The sequence below is a fragment of the Garra rufa genome, chromosome 18 (assembly GCF_049309525.1).
Source record: "Garra rufa chromosome 18, GarRuf1.0, whole genome shotgun sequence".
Taxonomy (NCBI): Eukaryota; Metazoa; Chordata; class Actinopteri; order Cypriniformes; family Cyprinidae; genus Garra; species Garra rufa.
The window spans coordinates 1,920,048-1,946,035 of record NC_133378.1 but is presented as its reverse complement, the minus strand read 5'-3'; the positions used below and the strand labels follow the sequence as shown (position 1 = coordinate 1,946,035).

The following is a 25,988-nucleotide window of genomic DNA, read 5'->3' as shown; positions in this document are numbered from 1 at the left end:
CGGAACCAGCAGTTTGTACCAATGTCTGATTGTAGAGAACTCATCAGGATCCTGTGGTGTAGCGCCGATGGTCGTCAAGGTTGGCGAGGTCTTTATTGATGATCCGCCTTGGAGCTCATCTGGTTGACATCCACGGCTATTGAAGTCATCTCCAGGTGGTGATCCATGATCTAAGCTGGTACGGACTGGATCCGGGGGACTGGAGTGACCATCTGATCTGGATACAGGCTGGATCTGGTGGCTACGGTGACCTCGGAATAAGAATGAAACAGACTAATATTAGCGTAGATGCCATTCTTTTTACGATGCAACGAGTGCATCAGATGTAATGTGAGGTGTTTTCGGTGCCGGTTGACCTAATTAATGCAGCCTAACAATCCTTTAACGGATTTGAATTATAGGAATGTGTTAATGTTTTATGTGTAAGCCAGGTTAAAGAGATGTGTCTTTAATCTAGATTTAAACTGACAGAGTGTGTCTGCCTCCCGAACAGTGTTTGGTAGATTGTTCCAGAGTTTAGGCGCTAGATAAGAAAATGATCTGCCGCCCGCAGTTGATTTTGATATTCTAGGTATTATCAAATTGCCAGAATTTTGAGAACGCAGCCGACGTGAAGGACTATAATGCGATAGAAGCTCACTCAAGTACTGAGGAGCTAAACCATTGAGGGCTTTATAAGTAATTAGCAAGATTTTAAAATCTATACGATGTTTTATAGGGAGCCAATGCAGTGCTGACAGAACCGGGCTAATATGGTCATACTTTCTGGTTCTAGTAAGAACTCTAGCTGCTGCATTTTGGACCAGCTGGAGTTTGTTTATTAAGCGTGCAGAACAACCACCCAATAAAGCATTACAATAAACTATCCTTGAGGTCATGAACGCATGAATTAATGTTTCAGCATTTGACATTGATAGCATAGGTCGTAATTTCTATATATTTTTAAGATGGAAAAATGCGGTTTTGCAGATGCTAGAAATGTGGCTTTCAAAGGAGAGATTGCTATCGAATAGGACGCCTAGGTTCCTAACTGATGACGACGAATTTACAGAGCAGCCATCTAGTATTAGACTGTGTTTTAGGTTATTACTTGTGGAGGTTTTAGGTCCAATAATTAATACCTCTGTTTTTTCAGAATTTAACAGTAAGAAGTTATTTGCCATCCAGTTTTTAATATCAGCTATGCAATCTGTTAGTTTTTCGAATGGATATGTTTTGCCGGGCTGCGAAGAAATATAGAGCTGAGTATCATCAGCGTAACAATGAAAGCTAACACCATGTTTCCTGATGATATCTCCGAAGGGTAACATGTAAAGCGTAAAAAGTAATGGCCCTAGTACTGAGCCTTGAGGTACTCCATACTGCACTTGCGATCTAAATGATACCTCTTCATTTATTGCCACAAACTGATGACGGTCAGATAAGTACGATTTGAACCAAGCCAGTGCACTACCACTAATGCCTACATAGTTTTCAAGTCTATTTAAAAGAATGTTGTGGTCAATAGTATCAAATGCAGCACTAAGATCCAGTAGCACTAATAGAGAGATGCAACCACGATCGCTTGACAAGAGCAGGTCATTTGTTACTCTAATTAGAGCAGTCTCAGTACTATGATATGGTCTAAAACCTGACTGGAAATCCTCACAGATACCATTTTTCTCTAAGAAGGAGCATAATTGTGAGGATACTACCTTTTCTAGTATCTTTGACAGAAAAGGGAGATTCGAAATTGGTCTGTAGTTAATTAATTCATAGGGGTCAAGTTGTGGTTTTTTAATGAGTGGCTTAATAACAGCTATTTTGAAGGTTTTGGGGACATATCCTAATGATAGTGACGAATTAATAATATTCAGAAGAGGATCTATGACTTCTGGAAGTACCTCCTTTAGTAGCTTAGATGGAATAGGGTCTAACATACATGTTGTGGGTTTAGATGATTTAACAAGTTTATACAATTCTTCCTCTCCTATAATAGAGAATGAGTGGAATTGTTCCTCAGGAGATCTACAACGCACTATCTGATGCGATACTGTAGCGGGCGGCTGTATGGTTACAATTTTATCTCTAATAGTGTCTATCTTGGAGGTAAAGTACGTCATAAAGTCATTACTGCTGTGCTTTTGGGAAATGTCTAAACCTGTTGCTGCTATATTTTTAGTTAATTTAACCACAGTATTGAACAAATACCTAGGGTTATGTTTGTTTTCTTCTAAGAGAGATGAAAAGTAATCCGATCTGGCAGTTTTTAATGCTTTCCTATAAGATAAATTACATTCACGCCAAGCAGTACGAAAAACCTCTAGTTTTGTTTTCCTCCAGCTGCGTTCCATTTTTCGTGCTTTTCTCTTTAGGGCGCGGGTATGATCGTTATACCACGGTGTTACACTGTTTTTCTTAATCTTTTTTAGGCGCACTGGAGCAACTGTATCTAAAGTGCTAGAAAAGAGAGAGTCCATAGTTTCTATTACATCATCAAGTTTTTCTGAGCTATTGGATATGCTGAGGAATTCAGATAAGTCAGGAAGATTACTTACAAAGCAGTCTTTTGTAGTAGAAGTGATGGTTCTACCGTATTTGTAGCAAGGAATTGAATTAACAGTTTTAGCTATCTGGATTATACAAGAGACTAGATAATGATCTGAGATATCATCGCTTTGCTGCAGAATTTCAACGCCATTAACATCAATTCCATGTGACAGTATTAAATCTAGAGTATGATTTCGGCAATGAGTAGGACCTGACACGTGTTGTCTAACCCCAATAGAGTTCAAAATATCTATAAATGCTGTTCCTAATGCATCTTTTTCATTATCAACATGGATGTTAAAATCACCCACTATTAAGACTTTATCTGCGGCCAACACTAACTCGGATAGAAAATCAGCAAATTCTTTAATAAAGTCTGTATGGTGCCCTGGTGGCCTGTATACAGTAGCTTGCACAAACGTCACAGGGGATTTATCATTAGTACTTGTTTCTCTGGATAATGCTATATGAAGCACCATAACTTCAAACGAGTTATAATTGAAGCCCGTTCTCTGAGAGACATTGAGAATACTGCTATAAATAGTAGAAACACCTCCTCCTTTACCTTTTAGACGCGGTTCATGTTTATAACAGTAATCTTGGGGGGTGGACTCGTTTAAAATAATGTAATCGTCTGGTTTTAGCCAGGTTTCTGTCAAACAGAGCACATCTAGGTTATGATCAGTGATCATATCATTTACAAAAAGTGCTTTCGTAGAAAGGGACCTGATATTCAATAAGCCAAGCTTTATCAATTGTTTCTCTGTATTATATATATTTTTTATTTGTTGAACATCAATTAAATTGTTAGTCTTGATTTGATTCAGGCGTTTTTTTGTATTTTCTTGCTCGGGGAACAGACACAGTCTCTATAGTGTGATATCTAGGTGAAATGGTCTCTATGTGCTGAGAAATAACTGATTTCTGTGACGTGAGGCGGCTAGCAGACGGTCGGTTTAGCCAGTCTGTCTGCTTCCTGACCTGGGCCCCAGTTAGTCAAGTGCAAACTCTAAGACTATGTGCCATATTTCTAGATAGAAGAGATGCTCCACATCCGGAGGGATGAAGACCATCTCTTTTCAACAGGTCAGGTCTGCCCCAAAAGCTTGTCCAATTGTCTATGAAACCTATGTTATTTTGCGGGCACCACTTTGACATCCAGCCGGTTAACGATGACAATCTACTATGTATCTCATCACCACGGTAAGCCGGGAGGGGACCAGAGCATATTACAGTGTCTGACATCGTACTTGCAAGTTCACACACCTCTTTAACATTATTTTTAGTGATCTCCGACTGGCGAAGTCGAACATCATTAGCGCCGACGTGAATAACAATCTTACTGAATTTACGTTTAGCATTAGCCAGCACTTTTAAATTTGCCAAGATGTCAGGCGCTCTGGCTCCCGGTAAACATTGGACTATGGTGGCTGGTGTCTCTATTTTCACGTTCCGTACAATAGAATCGCCAATTACTAGAGCACTTTCATCAGGTTTCTCAGTGGGTGCTTCACTGAGTGGGGAGAACCTGTTTGATGTTCTGATCGGAACGGAAGAGCGGTGTTTTGACCCGCGACTATGCCGCCTCACAGTCACCCAATTGCCCTGCTGCATGGGCGTTGTTACCGAAACCGAACAATGTACAGGGCTTTCTGAGCTAGTCACATCCAAAACCGTATCTACGGCCCTCACATTCTTACTATCCTCCATTAAAGTTTGGATGCGTGATTCTAGTTCTGAAATCTTCTCTGTCAGCCTGACTATATTCCTGCATTTATCACATGTATAAGGCTCACTGCTGACAGAGATAGATAAGCTATACATGTGGCAAGCAGTGCAGACTACAATTGTAGGAGAAGAAGCCATTACTCACCGTGATTGTAGAATGATTTCAACTTACCAATGTTGTTAGAGTTCCTGAAGAACAGATCAGGGGGAGAAAAAACGGAACGGAAACGGCTAAAAGAGTACTAACGATATTAAACACGAGAAAAAAACTAAAAACGTGAATGGAACGCAGATGGCAAGTTAACCGGCCAGCGCAATGCTAAAAATAGTAAACAAGAGTTAAAAGCGTGAATGGAGTGCGAGCGGCAAATTAACCGGCTATGGAATGCTAACGCGCTGCACTCGTGATTATAGAGTAAGGCGAACAATCAAATTAGTCAGATTAGTTTGATGGATAAGACCAGAAGTTAAGTTAAGCTATATCTATCAATTTAAAACGGCAGAATTAACAATAAGATAGAGAATCCAGAAGAAAAACGAAGCTGCAGAGAGCTACAAACAAACAGACCACTCTGCAGCAAGGCAGACTGGAAGCAGGGAAACAGCGAAACAGCCAAACAGCGAAACAGCGAAACTAATCTAAAGTGTAAACAATTCATCAGTTGTAAATATTTTACTCATTATTCAAAGGTCTTTCACCCAGTGTGTATACCCACCTGATACCCACACAACCTGTAACCGGCAGGTTTGTAACACATTTACAACTGATGAGTAGTTTACACTTTAGATTAGGGGATGCAGGAAGTGTTGTAATGATTTATTCATGAATTTACACAACAGCTTTTGAATACTTTGAAGTGTGTACTGCAATGTAAGTGCTGACTGGTGAGGGTAAAGATGTCTTTTCTGGCTAACATGAGCTGCGCCCCAAATGACGCACTATACACTCTGCACTTATTCACTATGTACTTCTGCACTAATGCACTGTGCACCATGTAGTGTATGAATTATATAAGGTTATTTTGTATTTTATAACGCCCTAAACAAACGTTCACAGGAACCTCAATTTTTTTTTTCATATCAGCTTCAAATTTGGAATAACTTTTTTAGATGTAAGGCTTCAAATTGATATCAAATTTAGGATAAAACCTGTTATGTAAAATATGTATTTTATATAAAATATAATAAAAATTGCACAGTATATTTTCTTTACAGTGAATTTATATTTCTGTAATTTGTTAATACTTTTTTTTTTTTTAATTCTGCTTCTGTAATAATCTGCTGATTGTTTTATTTAAAAAGAGGTAGTTACTAATTTTTTAACCATTTACTAAGGATCTGTTTGATTATTTTATTATATGCTATTTTTAAGATAATTTATGACAGATTGGTAAATCGTTAGCATATTACTTACAATAAAATGAACATATCACTTATTAATAATTTATAAACACAGTCATATTTTGTAAATAATTAGTTCATCATTAACTAATTACTTGTAAATTAACTTGTAATTGACTTGTAAATTAATTAACAAAACATACACAAATTGTTAGCATATCACTTATTAATCATTTGTGTATGTTTTGTAAATGATAATTTCATCATTAACTAATCACTTATAAAAGACTTACAACTGAACGTTATTATAAAGTGTTACCAGAATGTCTTTTTTTTTATTTAAAAAAAATCTTTAAATTGAACAATATATTAAAAGTTTATATATATATATATATATATATATATATATATATGGAAATAACTAAATTACCAAATTAAACTGTTTTGAAACACAGTAAGCTGGTGAAATTGAAATAGGTGAGAATATCATGTTTGGGTATAAAATGAGCATTTCAGTCTTTGCAAGTGAAGTTGGATCATGTCTCATCACTTTGTGCCAAATTTTATGACAAAAGTGTCAAACAAATCAAAAATCATGTGTAAAAAATCACATTTCTTAATAGAAAATCACAAAGAATTTAGGTCTTTCACCAATTACCACACATAATTTGTGAAAAGTTTCTGGAAATCCAGAGAAATGTCGGTCTGTGTAAGGCAAGGCAAGACACCTCAGGTGAATGTGCTTGACCTTTGAGCCCTCAGATGGCAATGCATAAGAAACCGTCATGTCGCGGTGTTAAATATAGCCACATGGGCTCAGGAGTACTTCGGAAAACTGCTGTCACTTAACACATCCTGCAGCCGCATCAATAAATGCAACTTGCATTTCTGTTACTCTAGCAGAAAGCTATACATCAATTATATGCAGTGATGCAATGGGCTTCTCAGGGCCAAAACTCATTGCTCATCGTGGCCAGACGAGTCCACGTTTCAGCTTGTTTCTGAGAAAATGGACGTCAAGTTCTCAAAACCAAAGAGACCATCCAGACTTTCACCAGCGACACATGCAAACACAAATGACTGTCATAGTATCGGGGTGCAGCAGAGCAAACGGCAATGATGACTGCAATATGTGTGAAGGTACCATTGAAATGGATGCATGTATTGTGATTGTACACATATACTGCCAACAACATGGCATCTTTTATGGAAAGTCCATGGTAATTAGATCAAAACAATGCCAGGTCTCATTCTGCATGTGCTACAACAGCGTGGTTTCGTAGACACAGACTGAATGTGCTAGACTGGCCTGCAAGTCCAGATCTGTCTAATATTGAAAATGTATGACTAGTCATGAAAAGGAAAATCAGACAACGACGATCACAGACTGCGGAGCATCTGAAGTTTTTTATCAAGCCAGATTGGACAACACTTTTGCATGCAAAACTTGAAACCTCAATTCCCAAACAATTAGAAGTAATTAAAAGGAAAGTTAATGTGGCACAGTGTTAAACATGCCTCTGTCCCAACTTTTTTGTAGTGTGTTGCAGCCTTGAAAATCAAAATTTGGGCATATTTACAAAATTAAATGAAAAGTTGGGCACAGAAAATATTATTATTATTTTTTTTTTATTTTTTTTTTGTACGTTAGTCAATTAAATAAAGGTTAAAGCGAATGAACAGATAACATTTTCTTGATTATATGGAATTTCACGAAACTTTTCTGGAATTGGGGTTGTAAAATTATTTATTAACACTAAACAGTTACAGTACTAAAAACAGCAAAGTAGTCTGCATTCTTGGTAGGCAACAATACAGTTGAAACAATACAAGGAAACACTTACGTGGCGGCCATGATGGCTGAGGACTAAATGCGTGGCAGGCATGATAAGATGAGACTCTGGAATGGCGGCCACTGGTATAAGAAACACTGGACTTAGAGAGATTCTTTCAGTCCATGCTGATAAAAGGTTATGAGAGAATTGTCTGAGAAGTGAGTGTGGTAGGCTAGGTCCAAAAACTCACAGGTGTGGTCCTCAAAGCAAACGCTCACCCTGGCAAAGAATGATCAGGTGAACTCCTGCTAGATCCATAATGATGGTAAGGATACCAGTTACTTTTTTTAATTGTTAATAATAATAAGCTCAAAAAGATCTTTTTATTTTTATTAAAAAAAAAAATCTGTATTATGTTATATTGTTAAGTTATTAAGTGATGTTAAAAATGGCTCTGCACAGAATGATTCAGTGTGTTATGTGTCAAGTGTTGTGAACCTGGTACAGTTAGCCACTTTGTGTCAGGGTCCCAGTCTGCCCCTGACCTCTTCCATACTCACCTCTCACCTTATCTGCAATCCTGTTATCTCCTCATCACCTTCACCTCCTTTGGTCTTCCGGAGAGTTCTGCTGCATCATAAAGATTTCAGAGCTCAGAAACCTGATCAGCCCAAAGAAGTGCTGCACACAGGAAAAATGATTCACACACCACACAGAAATGTAGCTGGACCACTAAGCATTTGAGTTAATAAGACATGTCTTTAGTTATTATTAATACACTATGTTTTGAATTTTATTTATCTATATTTTATGTTCAGCACATATTTGCAAGGACAAATGAATTCGTGTTCATTTTGGGAGTGTACACAGTACAAGAGCATTAATATGTTCATTTTAAAATAATGATGTCACACAGAAAATCACAAATGCTTTCCTAACAACATTAAACTTTTTTTTTTCAAATCCATGTTAACTTTTCACATTTGGGATTGAACAAAAAGTCATCTTGCACAGCAGATTCAGTATGCCCCAGTTTAAGAAAAATGGGAAATGCATTACCAATGAATGACATGAAAGATAGACTTAGGTTTCTACATGACAAAGATTATTTTTTTTTTTTTTTACAATACATATGCTGTCTAAAAAGTTTTGTTTGAATCTAAACATTTTCAAATTCCATAATTGTAATCAAAAGCAACACAGCAGTTCTGTTTCAACCATTTGCAATTCAATCTATTCCCATCCAAACAAGTATCTATTTAAAGAGTGTGCCAGCATTCTCCTTCAGATACATGTCTTCAAAGAGAACGCTGACACTGCATCTGCTGGACAGGAGCGGTGTGTGTGTGTGTGTGTGTGTGTGTGTGTGTGTGTGTGTGTGTGTGTGTGTGTGTGTGTGTGTGTGTGTGTGTGTGTGTGTGTGTGTGTGTGTGCGTGTGTGTGTGGCGAGAAACAGAGATGTAGTGTACAGTTTTGGTTTGACTCAGAGGTTTCTGTAACACCACAGGCTCTCAGAGATAGAAGGTTTGTGTAGGATGAGTCTTCTTTAACATTGTCTCTCCTACTCTCGTCTCTTTCTTATTCTGCCCTTTTGACACAACCTTTTTATTCTATCTTCAAACTCTTACACTCGTTTTTCACTTATTCAATAGCTTCATATCTCAGTTACTCCCACTCATGTGTTACCTCTGTAAAAACATTTGTGTGAATTTAGTTGATTCCTGGCTGCTAGTTGTCATACTCTACAATTACTCATTTTTACTCAACACTAGTGTAGTGTTGTAGAATAACAATGATTAGCTGTGATTGCATTACAGTAGGCTATTCTGTTGTATATTTACAGATTATTGCAAACCTATTTATGCCTTTTTATTCTTCTCTTACTAAAAAGTCAGCTCAACAAAATAGTATTTCAAAGCCCTTTATCTGTATTGCAGATCATGCAATTCTTGTATTATATCATGCAACATTCTCACACGCAGGGGCCTATTTTCATTTCTCAGGGTTATGCGCTATGACCATGTGCTAATGCTCAATTTTCATCACAGGACTATCTCCAGTCCCATGGCCCGATCGGCGCCCTATTCTGGCGGGGAGGAGGAGTGCAACGGATTTCTGCTGCAATGTTCCTTGATATTCACTATGCAACCTGCTCTTTATCCTACAGATTCATCTAAAATTGCCTTCATCACTTCTCTCCTCACCGGACCAGCTTTGAAATTCGATCGATCTGGCAGCAAAAGGGTCCGGTTACTGGTTCCTTTCAAGCATTTATTTCACACTTCAAGGAGGTTTTTGGCCGTAAAGATAGAGAGATACTAGCCGGTGAGCTGCTTTATCATTTGTCTCAAGGAACTATGTCAACTCAAGAATATGCCCTTAAATTTCGCACTCTAGCAGCAGCAAGTGGATGGAATGAGCGGTCGTTACTTACCACCTATCAACTTGGTCTTGAACCCAAACTCCGCTTACAGCTGGCTGCTCTGGATGATAACATGGGTTTGTAACTTTTCATACAGCATTCTATCAGATGTTCCGATCATCTGCAATCCTATCAAACTCTTCCCGAAACATCCACTCATGCACTCCTCCGTCCATCTGAAACCGCCAGCCCTCCAGAACCAGAACCCATGATCCTTGAGTCTGGTAGATTGACCGCAGCTGAGCGACAGAGAAGGCTGACCCGGGGTCTGTGTCTGTATTGTGGAGCTAGTGGGCACGTTCAGCTGAACTGCCCCCTTCATCCTATTCGAACATCGGTGAGTGTAATCACTTCTGATGAAGAAAAGATGTATCCACTGTCTACCTATGTTCGATTAACTACCCACAAACTCTCTGTTACAGTTCACGCCCTCATCGACTCCGGGTCAGCGGGAAATTTAATCTCGGGCACCCTCTGTCGCCAGCTGCAGCTCCGAACCGAAGCTTCGTCAAGCATCTACCAGATACAACCAATAACTAAATCCATCTCAACAAAGCCCTGAATACATCGGAAGTGTGAAGTCATCTTTCTTCAGATCGGGGTTCTACATCGAGAGGAGATTCAACTACTGGTTCTGGAGGGTGCTAATGCTGACATCATCCTAGGGCGCCCGTGGCTGGTGAAGCACGATCCCATCATCTCTTGGGGCACAGGAGAAGTGATCAGATGGGGAAAAGGATGCTTTCCAGCCTGTTTTGCTGATCTTCCAAGACCTATTCCAGTCTGTGTCACATCAGTTGAAAGTCCTCTCGAAAAACAATCTACAGAGATTCCAGCGATTTACTCTTCGTTCCAAGATGTCTTGTGCCCCAAGAGAGCTTCCCAGCTACCACCGCATCGGCCATGGGACTGCGCCATTGACCTGATTCCGGATGCTCCTCTGCCCAGAGGGAAGATCTACCCGTTGTCGCTTCCAGAGACTAAGGCCATGGAGGAGTACATACAGGAAGCTCTCCGCCTAGGAAACATTCGTCATTCCACATCACCCGCAGCATCCAGCTTCTTTGTTTCTAAAAAGGATGGAGGGCTGCAGCCATGCATTGATTATCGAGTCCTGAATCAAGGCACAGTAAAATTCAAGTACCCCCTTCCTCTCGTCCCTGCGGCCCTTGAACAACTTCGCTCTGCTACCATCTTCATGAAGTTGGACCTCCGCAGCACCTACAACTTGGTGAGAATACGGAAGGGGGTAAATGGAAGACCAATTTTGTGACCCCTACCGGCCATTATGAGTATAGGGTCATGCCCTATGACCTGGTCAACGCCCCTTCCGTATTTCAAAACTTCATCCACGAAGTTCTCCATCGATTTGTGATAATCTACATAGATGACACCCTTATCTACTCCCGGAGTGAGGCCGAACATCGCCACCATGTTGCGGAGGTCCTCCAGAAACTCAGAGACCATCAACTCTTCTTGAAAGCAGAAAAATGCTCTTTCCATATCCAATCAGTTCAATTCCTGGGGTACATCATCGACCGTGAAGGGATCCGCATGGACGAGGGGAAAGTGTCTACTGTTACCACCTAGCCTGAACCCACTTCCGTCAAAGAGCTCCAGAAGTTCTTGGGATTCGCCAACTTTTACCGTCGCTTCATCCAAGGTTATAGTATCATCGCCACTCCACTTACCAACCTGCTCAAAGGGCAACCTAAGAAGCTCAACTGGACTCCTGACACGGCCGCAGCCTTCCAATCCCTGAAGACCGCCTTCACACAAGCTCCAATTCTCAGACACCCTGATCCAGAACTTCCCTTTGTCGTGGAGGTGGACGCCTCGACATCAGGAGTAGGAGCGGTCTTATCTCAGCATCATGGTACTCCCAGTTTACTCCATCCATGCGCCTACTTTTCCCGGAAGCTTAGCCCGGCGGAGAGGAATTATGACATCGGCAACCGGGAACTACTCGCCATCAAGCTGGCCCTGGAGGAGTGGCGACATTGGTTAGAAGGTGCGAAACACTCGTTCCAAGTAATCACTGATCACAAAAACCTTCAATATCTCCGTGAAGCCAAGCATCTCTGTCCCAGGCAAGCCAGATGGGCTTTGTTCTTCTCCAGATTCCATTTCTCCATCTCCTATCATCCTGGTTCCAAGAATGTGCGAGCTGATGCTCTATCTAGACTCCATGACTCCTCTGAAACTCCAGAAACAACCTCCAACATATTGCCCGAAGAAATTTTTGCGAATCCCATTGATTGGTCTGCTCCACCAAGTGTCGCCACTCCTGACCCTAAACCTCCGCCGGGCTGCCCTCCTGGTCTGCAGTACATCCCTAGGACACAACGGGTAGATCTCATCCATACCATTCACACGTCTCTGGTACCGCAATACAGGATCCACCCTACATTCCATGTTTCACTGCTCAAACCTTTTCACCCACCTCTGATTCCCTCCACAGAACCTGGCCATGAAGAGGATGCTTTGGAAGCAGGAAGAAGGTTCCATCTACTCCGTTCATGAGATCCTGCAGTCCCGGCGTCGTGGTGGTCTGTTGGAATACCTGGTCGACTGGGAAGGATACGGACCAGAGGAAAGATCATGGGTCCCAAGAGCCGACATCCTGGATCCCACGCTCATGGAATAATTCCATTCCAACCATCCCGAGTACCCTGCACCTCCAGGACGAGGTAGACCACCACAACGCTGGGTACCTAGGCCCTCAGGAGCGGGCCCTGGGGAGGGGGGTAGTGTCACGGATTGGCCAGGTTCCACACCCACAGTCACGCAAAGATCACAATCACCCGAATTCTAATTACACGCACTTGCAATCAATCATCACGTCCCTATAAAGACTCACTCCACACACCACTCAGCGTCCGGGCTCGTTTGCAGGAAGCGGACTGTCAGTGCTTCTCTCCGTGAGTTTCACTAACATACTTACCTGTTGCCACTCACCTGCACTCTGTCTCGTTCCAGTCTGTCCTGTCACAGATCCCAGCGGTGTGTGTGCCGTCAGTCTGTCCTCCAAGGATTGCGGTGGGTGTGTGTACCGTAAGCCTGCTCATCCTACATTCCTGGATCTCATTCTGTTCCTGATCTGCAAAGAAAAGGATTGTTATCATCATCGGATACATCTTCATTGGATCAGCTATATCTCATTACCATACTCACCTTTCTCAGACTGCTGCTTCATTCGTCACTCTGCTGTTTTTAATAAACACTTTTATATTGTTACTTACCTGCTTGTCCGTCTGCTTCATAACACTGGCCAGATGAAACCAGCATGGTGTGGTTTAGTTCCAGGCTGCAACACAAGTTATATTGTGCATAGGACTCAATTAATGCAGCCTAACAATCCTTTAATGATAGTGGGATAGTGTATTATGTCTAGGCCAGGTTAAAGAGATGGGTCTTTTCATGATTTAATCTGACAGAGTGTGTCTGCCTCCCAAACAACGCTAGGTAATTTTTTTCAGATTTTAGGTGCTAAATAGGAAAAGGATCTGCCACCCGCAGTTGATTGCAATATTCTAGATCTTATCAAATGACCAGAATTTTGAGATTGCAGCAGATGTGAAGGACTATAATGCAATATGAGCACATTCAAATACTGAGGAGCTAAACCATCCAGGGTTTTAAGAGTAATTAGCAAGATTTTAAGATGTATGCAATGTTCAATAGGGAACCAGTGCAGAGTTGACACAACTAGGCTAATATGGTCAAACTTCCTGCTGCATTTTTTTTTAACATTCAGAGCGACCACCCGATAAAGTATTACAATAATCTAAGATTGAGGTCATAAACGCATGAATTAACATTTCTGAATTTGACATTGAGAGCATAAGTCATAATTTAGATTATAAAAAAATAATAATTTAAAAATACTAGAAACATGGTTTTTAAAGGCAAGACTGCTATCAAATAGCACACCTAGGTTCCTAACTGATGACGAAGAATTGACAGCACAGCCATCGTTTGGTCAGATAATTAACACCTGTTTTTTTTTTTTAGTTTTTTTTTTTAGATGAAATAGGGTCTAACATGTTGTTGGTTTAGATGTTTTGACAAGTATTGATCTTGGAAGTAAAAAGAGTTCCTAAAGTCATTACCGCTGAGCTGTTGGGGAAATTTTTCATTAATTTAGCCACTGTATTGGATAAATGCCTGGAGCTCTGTTTGTTCTAAAATAGACGAAAGTAAGTCAAGTCAAGTCAAGTCACCTTTATTTATATAGCGCCTTTTACAATACAGATTGTGTCAAAGCAACTGCACAGTATTTAAACAGCACAATAGTGTGTAAGTAACGCATTATTGTAACAATCAATTTTCAGTTAAAAGCAGTTCATCAATGAATTCAGTGATATCATCGTCAGTTCAGTTCAAATAGTGTACGATATCGCTGGAAAGTGTCCCCAACTAAGCAAGCCAGAGGCGACAGCGGCAAGGAACCAAAACTCCACAGGTGACAGAAATGGAGAAAAAAACCTTGGGAGAAACCAGGCTCAGTCGGGGGACCAGTTCTCCTCTGGCCAGACCAAACAACAGTTTGTACCAATGTCTGATTGTAGAGAACTCATCAGGATCCTGTGGTGTAGTGCCGATGGCCGTCAAGGTTGGCGAGGTCTTTATTGGTGATCCGCCTTGGAGCTCATCTGGTTGACATCCACGGCTATTGAAGTCATCTCTAGGTGGTGATCCATATTCTAAGCTGGGTACGGACTGGATCCGGGGGACTGGAGTGACCATCTGATCCGGATACAGGCTGGATCTGGTGGCTACGGTGACCTCGGAATAAGAATGAAACAGACTAATATTAGCGTAGATGCCATTCTTTTTACGATGCAACGAGTGCATCAGGTGTTATGGGAGGTGTTTCCGGTTCCGGTTGACCTAATTAATGCAGCCTAACAATCCTTTAACGGATTTGAATTATAGAAATGTGTTAATGATTTTATGTGTAAGCCAGGTTAAAGAGATGTGTCTTTAATCTAGATTTAAACTGACAGAGTGTGTCTGCCTCCCGAACAGTGTTAGGTAGATTGTTCCAGAGTTTAGGTGCTAGATAAGAAAATGATCTGCCGCCGGCAGTTGATTTTGATATTCTAGGTATTATCAAATTGCCAGAATTTTGAGAACGCAGCGGACGTGAAGGACTATAATACGATAGGAGCTCGTTCAAGTACTGAGGAGCTAAACCATTGAGGGCTTTATAAGTAATTAGCAAGATTTTAAAATCTATACGATGTTTAATAGGGAGCCAATGCAGTGCTGACAGAACCGGGCTAATATGGTCATACTAGCCCGGTTCTGTCAGCAGATCTAGCAGTTTCTAGAGATTTTCTGTAAGTAGAAGTACTTTCCCTCCATACAACACAAAATACCTCTATTTTTTTTTTTTTTTTTTTTTTCTTCCAGCTACACTTCATTTTCTGGGCTGCTCTGAAGTCTGAAAGATTATTTACAAACCAATCTTTTGTTGTAGAAGTGATGGTTTTATCGTATTAGTAACAAGCAGTTTGAGTTTGCAGCTTTAGGTATATGGAGTATACACAAGACTAGATAATGAACTGAGATATCATCGCTTTGCTGCTGAATTTCAATGCCATTAACATCAATTCTGTGTGACTGTATTATATCTAATGTATGATTACAACATTGAGTAGGTCCATTGTTGTCTGACCCCAACAGAGTTCAAATGTCTATAAATGCTGATCTTTTTTATTATAAACATGGATATTAAAATCACCAACAATTAAGACTTCTGCAGCCAGCACTAACTCAAATAGAAAATCAGCAAATTCTTTAATGAAGTCTGTATGGTGTTTAGATACGTTGCTTATTACCTGGTGTATATTTAGCCCAGTGTTTCATTAGTTCTTGGCTGGTTGTTGTCTTAGATAGTGCCCAATCACATTCCTGGAGATTTACTTTTGGTTGCAACTCTTTTTTAGTTGAAGGGGGTTGTTTGGTTACTAGACAGGGGTGCGTTTCCCAATAACGCTGTATCTTTGTGCTACCAAGACTTAACTAAATGTATACTTTTTCTAGGTGTATTCCCTAAACTATACCTTAGGAGGCTGCTTCTGCTCAGTGTAGAATGTCATGTTCCAGAATCTTGGAATTATGGTAATTATGACATGGCATGAAGGCAGCTTTAGTCTTGATTTCTGATTATTTTCTTTTTTTTTTCCCTCTGTTTGTCTGGGTTATGTCTTCACCACTTAGCCATTGTTCTCTTGATTCCTGTGTATTGATTATGTTCTGCCTGGTATCCCAGATTTCTTTGGTATCTCAGTTTGCCTCAGCCCTGAATTCAATGATTGTTTAGACTGACTGTTTGTGAATGACTCTTGCCTTGTTTTTGGACTATGGATTAATCTGTAAATAAATTGCTGAGTATGGATCTTTAGCCTTTGTGGTTTGGTGCAGATCATAAGAAGACTTATCAACCCAAACTCATCCATTATGGTCCTCAAGGGATGTAATTAATTTTTTGCATTATGCTCTGTTAATGGCTGGTTTCTCCTTCACTGTTGGGGTTGTCGAGGAGGATGTTTCCCCTTTTTAGGGGGCACCATAGACCAAGCTCCAGTTGCTATGGAACTTGGCTCACCATGATCACCAGCATGTCTTGTTTCAGTGGTCGCTAGCCCTATGTTATATGTACCTTCCTGCCCGGTGGTTACCAGAGTCTTCAGCCAACATGGCCATCATGCTAGAACCTCCAGCTAACATGGCCGCCAAGCTAGAACCTCCAGTCATGACGGATGCTATGCTAGAGTCTCCAGCCACTCCAGCTGCTGTCAACTGTACTCCTTGTTACTGTGATAGCTATTGTGTGTGTTACATTGCTCTTCAGCCTGCAAACCTGTTCCAGCCAATGAGTCTGCTACAGAACCTGTTCCAGCAAATAAATCTGTTCCAGAATGTGCTCCAGTCCATAAGTCTGATCCAGAGCCCACTCCATTCCACGAGTCCGCATCGGAGCACGCTCCCGCCCATAAGTCCAGAGCTTGTTTCAGTTCATGAGTCCGCTTCAGAGCTCACTACAGTCCATCAACCCTCATTAAAGCATCATTTGTTGGGTAAGAAAGCACCAAAAAGTGGTTCAAGTGGTAATAATAATAGATAAAAAGAGTAAAAGATTAGCATGAGAGAGACCATCACACATTCATTGGAATAATTTTTGCCCTGTTATTCATACTATTGTTGTTTTTGTTAAAATCACTTAATTGCACGCAATGAAATCACCACGTTACATATAATCTGTATAAAGGAAACCTACTTTCTTATGGCCAAGTGGAGTCTGTGCCTGAAACACTGAGGCCTCATCCATCCACTTACCTCAGCTGCCAGCTTTATGTTTGAGGCATTGTCTGTAGTGATGCAGATGAGCAGGTTTCCTCATTTAAACCCTATGCAGCCATAGATTTTCTCAGTCCATGGGCTGTGTTTTGCCCGATATGGTGTTCAGAAATAAACGCAGTTTGAAAATTTTAAATTTAATTTTAAATCGGTCGATGTACTGTATTGTTAAGCTAATGTATGGCTCCATGTGTGGCTAGACCGTAGGTCTGTTGTGGTTGTGAAGTACTCTCCTTTTGACACTTCATTAGCCACTTCTGCACTGCATTTTTCATTTAAAGCAGGCAGAGCAACTCCTATAAAATGGTGCTCAGATTGCAAAGCATAACAATTATCCGGAGTATATATAAATTTTTTGAATCCTTCATTCTCAACCATGCTAATAGGGCACGTCTTTGGCTAAGAAGTATGCAACAGCATCTGTTATATTTGCTGGATGGATAAAGAGTGGCACTGAAGATTGTGTCTATAAGGGAGCTGCTGACCTCCAGGCCCTTTCCCTCCCTTTAGGACCAGAAAAAGCTTAATCTTGTTTGCACCGTCAGAGCACTGGACACTTATGTTCACAGAGCTGCCCTGTAATGGAAATCTGACCGATTAACTGATCCAGTTATTATCTGACCAGTGTCAATGCATGACATCTGTAATGCTGCGGGCTGGTCCACCCCGCTTACATTTGTCAGGTTTTATGACCTCAACATGAGAGCCACTCCTGGCTCCTCTGTTCTCTCGTCCTAGTTGTGTAGTGTTCCACACTAGGCAGGGATTCTCGTTCCCAAAGTGTTCCGATGCAGCACAAGTTCCTCAAGGAAAACTTGTCTAGATTATGCATGTAACCATGGTTGTCTGAAAGGAACAAGACGCTTCTTATGTAACCTAGAGACATTCTCTTTCACGTCTTACTGCGCATTAATGGAGAAATATACACAAATGTAGCTGTTGTTTGTGTCATTAATGTTAATAAAGCAACAAAATAAACAGATAAAATCACTCACTACTAATACGGATTAATCTAAATTTAATTTATATGAACAAATTTGTCTGCTTGAAAGAATGAAGAATGTTGTAAGCAAGTTGTTATAAAGAATGCATTTTATATAACCATTGGTATTGTATTGAAAAGAGGACCATATTCTTCTTGCTTCATGAAAAGTGGTTTTATTTAAAAATAAAGGCATGCTGTCTGTCACAGCAGTTAAATCTGTCTCTATACTGCATGTGTCACACACACGGATGAGGCAAGAGGCAGTGGTGAGTAGAAACACTGATGAGATATTTATTAACAGATGAATCAAAAACAGAAGTAAAATGCGATGGTGGAACGGGAATCTTATCTGACAGTCCTTTTGAAGTTGCATATAGGAATATCCAGAAATAGAGCAGGAAGCCAGGAAACAATGACGAATAGCATAGGGTCTGGAGCAGGCACAGGGGATGCGAACGGTAGACCAGGCGAGGAGGAAATGGAACCAGGTATATATAGGGTGTGGCTTGATTAGGATCAGGTGATGATTATAAGTCTGGTGATGATGAACGAATGGGTGGTGCTTCAGGAGAGGTGGTGTGAGGTAGCTGTGGTGAATGCCTGACATTACCCCCTCCTCCAGGGGCGGCTCCCAATGCTCTAATATGACGGCCTCGAAAGTGTGGGGCAGGACAATCCGGGTGGCCGCGATGGAATTCCAGCAATAAGGTGGAATCGAGTACGTCATCTTGGGGCACCCAGGATCGTTCCTCTGGGCCATAACCCTCCCAGTCAATGAGGTATTCCAGGCGCCCCCCTCTGTGTCGTGAGTCCAGGATCTCGCAAACAGTATAGACGGAGGGCTGGTCCAGGACTTCCGGAGGAGTGGGCTCAGCTTCAGCTCCAGGCGTATCTGTGGCAGAAGGTGAAAATAGTTTTAGGAGTGACACATGGAACGTGGGGTGGATGCGGTACCTGGGTGGGAGCTGAAGCTGGAATGTCACATCGTTGATCTGCCTCAGGATCTCGAACGGACCTATATATATATATATATGTCGCGAGTGGAGAGTCACACTTTATCCCCAGGTTGGTAAGAGGGGGCCGTTCTCCTTCTGACATCAGCGAAGGTCTTGTGTCGATGGACTGCCCGCTGTAGGTGGTGATGAGCCCCACACTCTCTCGCTCTCTCGAAACCAGTGGTTGACAGCTGGAACATTAAAGGGTTCCTCCGTACAGGGAAACAGCGGAGGCTGATAACAGAGTACGCACTGGAAGGGTGTTAGGCCGGTGGTATCTTGGCGTAGGGAGTTTTGTGCGTACTCGGCCCATGGGAGGAACCTGATCCAGCTGTGTTGATCTTCGGAGCAGTATGACTGAAGGTAACGTCCCAGCTCTTGGATCTTTCTCTCAGTCTGGCCGTTAGTCTGTGGGTGGTATCCAGAGGAGAGGATAACAGAGATACCTTGAGCCTTGAAGAAAGCCTTCCATAAGTGAGAGATGAATTAAAGACCCCGGTTTGACACGATCTCTTCAGGGAGGCCAAAGTGACGGAATATTTCCTGGAATAGGTGTTCGGCAGTCTCAAGGGCATTGGGTAATCCTTTCAAAGGAACAAATTTGCAAGATTTAGAGAACCGTTCAACAATCACAAGCACACAAGTGTTACCGTCCAAGCTTGGGAGATCCGTCACAAAGTCAACTCCAATGTGGGATCAGGGCCTCTGTGGAATGGGTAGTGGAACCAGTTTTCCTGCAGGGAGATGACGGGGAGAGTTAGACATAGCACAGACTGAGCTCTGGACATACCTGATGGTATCTCGGTGCATACTGGGCCACCAGTAACGAGTTTGGAGCGAGAGGGTCCACTTGCTCTCTGGGTGTCCAGAGCCCGGAGACTGATGAACTGTGTCCAGAAGGGATAGTCGTTGGGAGCAAGGTACGTAGACCCTCCCTTCTGGACGTCCCGGCGGGGCTGGCTCTGCTGATCCAGCTCCCACTGGGGCATACTATTAAGTCAGATGGAATGATGGGTTCTGGTTCCGAGGGAAGGTCGCTGTAGAACTGCAGTGAGAGGGCGTCAGCAGTGACGTTCTTTGATCCAGCTCGGTAGGTGATCTTGAAGTGGAATCTGGTCAGGAAGAGGGCCAAGTGGGCTTGGCAAGGGTTGAGTCATTTAGTGTCTCTAAGATACTGGAGATTTTTATGGTCAATGATAATGGTGAATGGATGTTTAGCCCCTTCTAGCCAGTGGCGCCACTCCTCCAGGGCTAACTTGATGGATAGTAGTTCGCGATTACCCACATCGACGGATGGTTTGTGGAACTCATATTTCTCCAGCTTGAGATAAAAACTGTGGTCTCTGAGTTTGTGAAGGACCTGCTGGTGATTTTCGGCCTGGTTCCGGGAGTAAATCAGGATATCGTCAATATAGACCACCACAAACCAATGTAGAAACTCCCAGAACACCTCGTTCATAAACGTTTGGAAAACTGGGGGACTGATGGACAGACCATACAGCATAACCCGGTACTCATAATGACCTGAAGGGGTAATGAAGGCAGTCTTCCACTCATCTCCTGCACGTATACGAACAAGGTTATATGCACTCCGCATGTCCAGCTTCGTGAAGACTTGGGCTCTGCAAAGCTCTTCGAGGGTGGCTGGGACCAGGGGTAGCGGGTAGGGTTGTTGTATGATCTGGGAATTTAACTGCCGGTAATCAATGCAGGGACGTAGACCTCCATCCTTCTTGCCCACGAAGAAGCTAGAAGCAGCCAGCGGAGTGGAGGGTTGAATGAAACCTTGTTGGAGAGCTTCTTTTATATACTCCTCCGTCGCCTGGCGCTCCGGGATGGACAGAGGATAGACGCGACCCCCCAGGTAGCAGATCGATAGCACAGTCCAATGGCCGATGTGGTGGAAGACGTGTGGAAGCTTGCTTACTAAACACGTCCTGGAATGCCAAATACTCTGCTGGGATTTCTGGAGAAGTCTCTGGTTCAGGACTTTCGATTTGGGTGGACGCCAGAGGGACAGGAAACGGTTGTGTCACAGGGGTCCCAGCGGAGATGTTGTTGCAGCCATGGGCGTCCCAGGATGATGCTCAAGGTGGAATCCTCCAGTACCAGAAACCACATTTCTTCATAGTGAAGCAGTCCAACTTGTAAAGTCATGAGGGGTGATGAGTGACGAATTTTCCCACGCCCAAGTGGTTTTCCCTGAATGGTTTTAACTGAGTATTCTGGATAGTGACATTGTTTAGAGAGATGTAGTTGACTTAAACATTCCTGTGAGATGAAGTTTCCTGAGAAATCTGAATCAATTAAAGCAGAGACAGAAACAGAGTGTTCGCCAGTATGAAGTGTTACGGGCAACAAGGTGAGATTAGCAGCATTTATTTCTGAACGGATGGTACTTACCACTGGGCGTGGGGGTCGGACTGGACAGTTACGGATGAGATGACCCTGATTTCCACAGTATAGGCATAAACCCAAGGTGATCCGGCGATTTTGTTTAATTTGTGACAGTCGGGTAGAATCCACTTGCATGGGTTCTGGTACTGGGAAGCTAGCAAGCTGCCACGGAGGTGGGCTGATGAGCGGTTACTGGTGGCTGGCAGGCGGCTAGGCGCTGAACATGCGGAAATGGAGAGTGTATTCGTTGACAGAAGAAGAGCCTTGTTGTAGACGAAACAGCTGATCGGAGGTGGTAAGCGTGTCTGTAGCTGTGCTGAAAACTTCAGAAAAGTGATTAGTGAACTGTTCGAAGGAGTTAATAATGGGATTATTGGCATTCCAGATTTGGCCCATTGCAGAGCTTTACCAGTGAGAAGTGATATAAGAAACGCGACCTTAGCGTTCTCTGACGGAAATTGTTGTGGTTGCATCTGGATGTATAGTTGAACTTGGAGAAGAAAACCGCTACATTCAGCCGCCTCCCCAGCGAAGGTGGTGGGCATGGCCATGGGAGATCCTGAGGCAGATGGCGGCGCGAGGTGGGTGTTAGAGCCGCCTTGATGGCATTCACCAGGTTCAAAACAGGGTTGGGTGCGGCGGCTTCTTCTGGATTCATTTCTGTGACAGTCTGGTCTTCTGTTACACACACGGATGAGGCAAGAGGCAGTGATGAGTAGAAACACTGATGAGATATTTATTAACAGATGAATCAAAAACAGAAGTAAAATGCGATGGTGGAATGGGAATCTTATCTGACAGTCCTTTTGAAGTTGCATATAGGAATGTCCAGAAATAAAGCAAGAAGCCAGGAAACAATGACGAACAGCATAGGGTCTGGAGCAGGTGCAGGGGATGCGAACTGTAGACCAGACAAGGAAGAAATGATGGAACCAGGTTATATATAGGGTGTGGCTTAATTAGGAACAAGTGATGATGATTAGAAGTCTGGTGATGATGAACGAATGGGCGGTGCTTCAGGAGAGGTGGTGTGAGGTAACTGTGGTGAATGCCTGACAGCATCTTTAAACCTTAGTATTATTCATAATAGGTTAGTAGATGTTTTCTGCAGGAATATAAAATGAGAATCTCAATTTAGAGAAATGATTAATAAATGCATTGCACTGTAACTAAACCCAATAGATTTTAGGCCACTAAATTTACTGTAGATTTAGTTGACTAAAATCCTATGATATTTAGTCAACTAAAACTAATACAATTAGGATGACTAAAATATGACTAAGACTAAATGTAATTTTAGTCGAAAGACTATGACTATGATTAAATTAACATTCTCTGTAAAAATTACCATTTATGTGTCTAAAAACTATATTACACTATATATGTATTACTGTAGAGCTACAAAGTGCAAAGTGCCAGCATAATAACTTGCATTTTACCTGATGACACCAGAAACAACGTCATTCTTGCTTAAACAGAAAAGACTAAGACATCATTCAAAACTGTCAAGGATCTACTTTTATTTGTGTACACTCACAATAACAATGAAACATTGTGCCTTTGTAAAGTAAAGCAAACTAACAGAATGCGCTTTCTGCCATCTCTGTCTCAGTGAATTGGAGCGCAGCACAAAAATGAAGCAAAACTGTATAGGCTACTTGCCTCATAGACTTGAGAAATATATCTATAGAAACCTTTAATGTACACATACATTTAAAAAAAAAAGTAAATAAATAAATAACAATTAAAACATGATACTTTAAGTTGTGTATCATTAAGCTGTGTTCATAATGAATTTCGAGCTGTGTAGTATCCTTTTCCTCCTCAACAGGCTATATATGATATATTAGTTCGTTGTAATATTGTAATTTTGATGATACTTAGATGGCCTAGTATTTGCACTATGCACATGCATAATTTCACCTGTCTACTGATCAGGGACGATTAAATTTTTTAAACTAAAATTTGGTTCAATATAATAATTGAACCAACAGTAATATTTTTTTGGCTACACTTTATTTTGATAGTCCACTTTAGACATTCTACTAACTATAAATAACTTTGCAACTACATTTCAACTAATTCTCATTCATTTGCAACTACAGTACATGGCCCGGTTTCATAGACAGGGCTTAGCCTAAGTCAGGATTAGGCCATAGGTCAATTAGGACATTAAAGTAATTTTTATAAATCTGCCTTAGAAAAAACATAACTGGTGTGCATCTTGAGACAAAACAAAGGCACTGATAAATTTAAAGATCAGTCAGTGCAAGTTTCTTTCAGTTGAAAAAGCTTAGACTTACATTTTAGTCTAGGACTAGGCTTAAGCCTTGTCTGTGAAACCGGGGGCATGTCTACTAATTCTCAGAGTACAATGTTAGGTTTAGGGATAGTAGAATAAGTTGACATATACTTGCAAAGTTTCTTATAGTCAGTATGTTGTGGACCCATCAAAATAAAGTGTAAGAAGAGGTTAAGCAGACAGTCTACTAAAACTTTAATGACTGCTAGTTGACATTTAGTTGCAAAGTTACTTACTGTTAGTAGAATGTCTAAAGTGGACTATCAATATAAACTACTACCAAACTAATTAATCAATTAATTAAACAAACTTCTGGGGGACCAGGGTAGTTTCTGACAGCCATCATATCATACCCGCCATGCCCAGCTAATGCAAAGCATAGAATTTATGTCTACACAGAAGCCCTGTCTAGGCTCTGTCCCGGTACGAGTTGTGTTGTGTCATTCTTTAGTCAGGTTGTTTGATGAGAAAAAGATTAAATCTAGTTACAATTAACGCTTTAGGAATCTGTACAACTGCAGCAGCAGAGGACTATTATTCTGCTCCATGATCTTTGACTGACCAATCAGCAGAAAGGGGTGTTTAATTCCTGCTTGTGTCAAATATTTAAGATGTGTATTCATTTTTCTACCCCTGAACGTACAAAATTAAGCTGAATTCGTATTTTTATTTGTTGTTGATTTTTGGGGGGACAAAATAAAAAAATAAATAAAAACACAAAGAAGCCATTTTTTGCTTTCAATATTAAATAATAATAAAAAATAAAAAAAATAAAAAAAGCAAGATACACAGATGGCCTTTTTTCACCAACGAACTGGTCAGAAAATTATCTCCTGGAAATTATTTACAGTGTAATTATGTGTTTGAAACTGGAATATATATATATCTATCTACATGCTTATCACGTATGTAAATGCATATGCTCAGAGCTGAGAGTGTGTGTTTGAGAGCAATAGCATGAGTGGGAGTGTGTGTAATTACCCGTCTGTTACTGCATGTGTGTGTGTGTTTATCCCTTTCACAGTGAGTAAGGCGAGTGGGCGACAGCAGCAACTGGTCTGCCTGTGTGTTGTTGCACAGCAGACATGCCTCACACTGCACGATATTACTCATTTCCTCAGCCTTGTGTACATGCACACACACGCACAAACTCTCACACGTTTTCACAGTCAGCCTCACAGCCTTTCGACATGGTGTGACACCACATTTTGCCCGTAGATTTGCACACACCATTGCCTTACTGGTGTGTCTGCGTGTGTGTGTGTGTGTGTGTGTGTGTGTGTAGAAGAGCTGCAGGTGTGATGGACTGCAGGAGTAAGTGGCATCACATGGATATCTGCTCAGCACACCCCAGCAAGGTCAGTCGCATCAGGTCAGCAGTGCTTTTCATTTTGATCTCAATCAGATTCATTAAAGCTGTTTATTGTATGTGTGCTTGAGACGTGCCTAGACATTAGAAAACAAATGTTATTCTTCTGTATTATGTATTTTCATTCTGTTATTATTGCTTTCACTGAATGTTCAGTTTACTCTGGAGTCAAGTAGTATTTTTTTTTCTTGGCTCCTTTGGTTGTTTTTTGGTGAGATTCATCGAAGGTTACTGGTTTACAGATTTTTTCCCCACTAGTGTGTGTGCCACAAAATATTAGCACTAGAACTTAAGTTAACATAAAAAGAATAAACTGGTATGAATAAATAGACTTTGGCACTTCAAAAATAGTTACATGAACCTAAAGTCACCTCTTGATGACTATTTGTGTGTTAGTTTACTCTCTGATTTATTTATTTATTTTTACAGACAGAATGCCTGAGCTTTCCAAAGATCTAAGCGTATACATTTTTAGAGTACATAATGCAAAAAATCACATGTGGTGTGAAGTGTAGAATTTGAATATGTAGAATGTGTATATTTGTACATGACTTTCAAAAAACGAAATGTACAGAGATAATCATTTTAGGCATGTTCACAGCTGACAGAAGGTATGTAATATTAAAATTTTATTTATGAATTTTTCACCTAAAAATAATAACTCTAGACAGAAAATATATACACGTCAGTTTATGGAATTTAAGTTGTGTTCTATGTCTTTCTATTTTGCAAAATTTTTGTTTAGAATGAAAAAAGGACCATAAATGTGTATGTATA

At 41.2% G+C, this 25,988-nt stretch overlaps 1 protein-coding gene across 2 annotated transcripts in view; it reads left to right on the top strand.

The window, feature by feature from the left end:
- Window positions 1-25,988, top strand: part of LOC141291196 (uncharacterized) — a 52,150-nt gene that overhangs the window by 18,514 nt on the left and 7,648 nt on the right. The window contains exon 1 of one of the 2 annotated variants that reach the window (XM_073823368.1): window positions 24,629-25,214. The exons of the other annotated variant lie outside the window; for it this stretch is intronic. The gene's annotated coding sequence lies outside the window, so the exon portion shown is untranslated. Of the gene's footprint in view, window positions 1-24,628; window positions 25,215-25,988 lie in introns of those variants that run through there. 2 annotated transcript variants of the gene reach the window in all.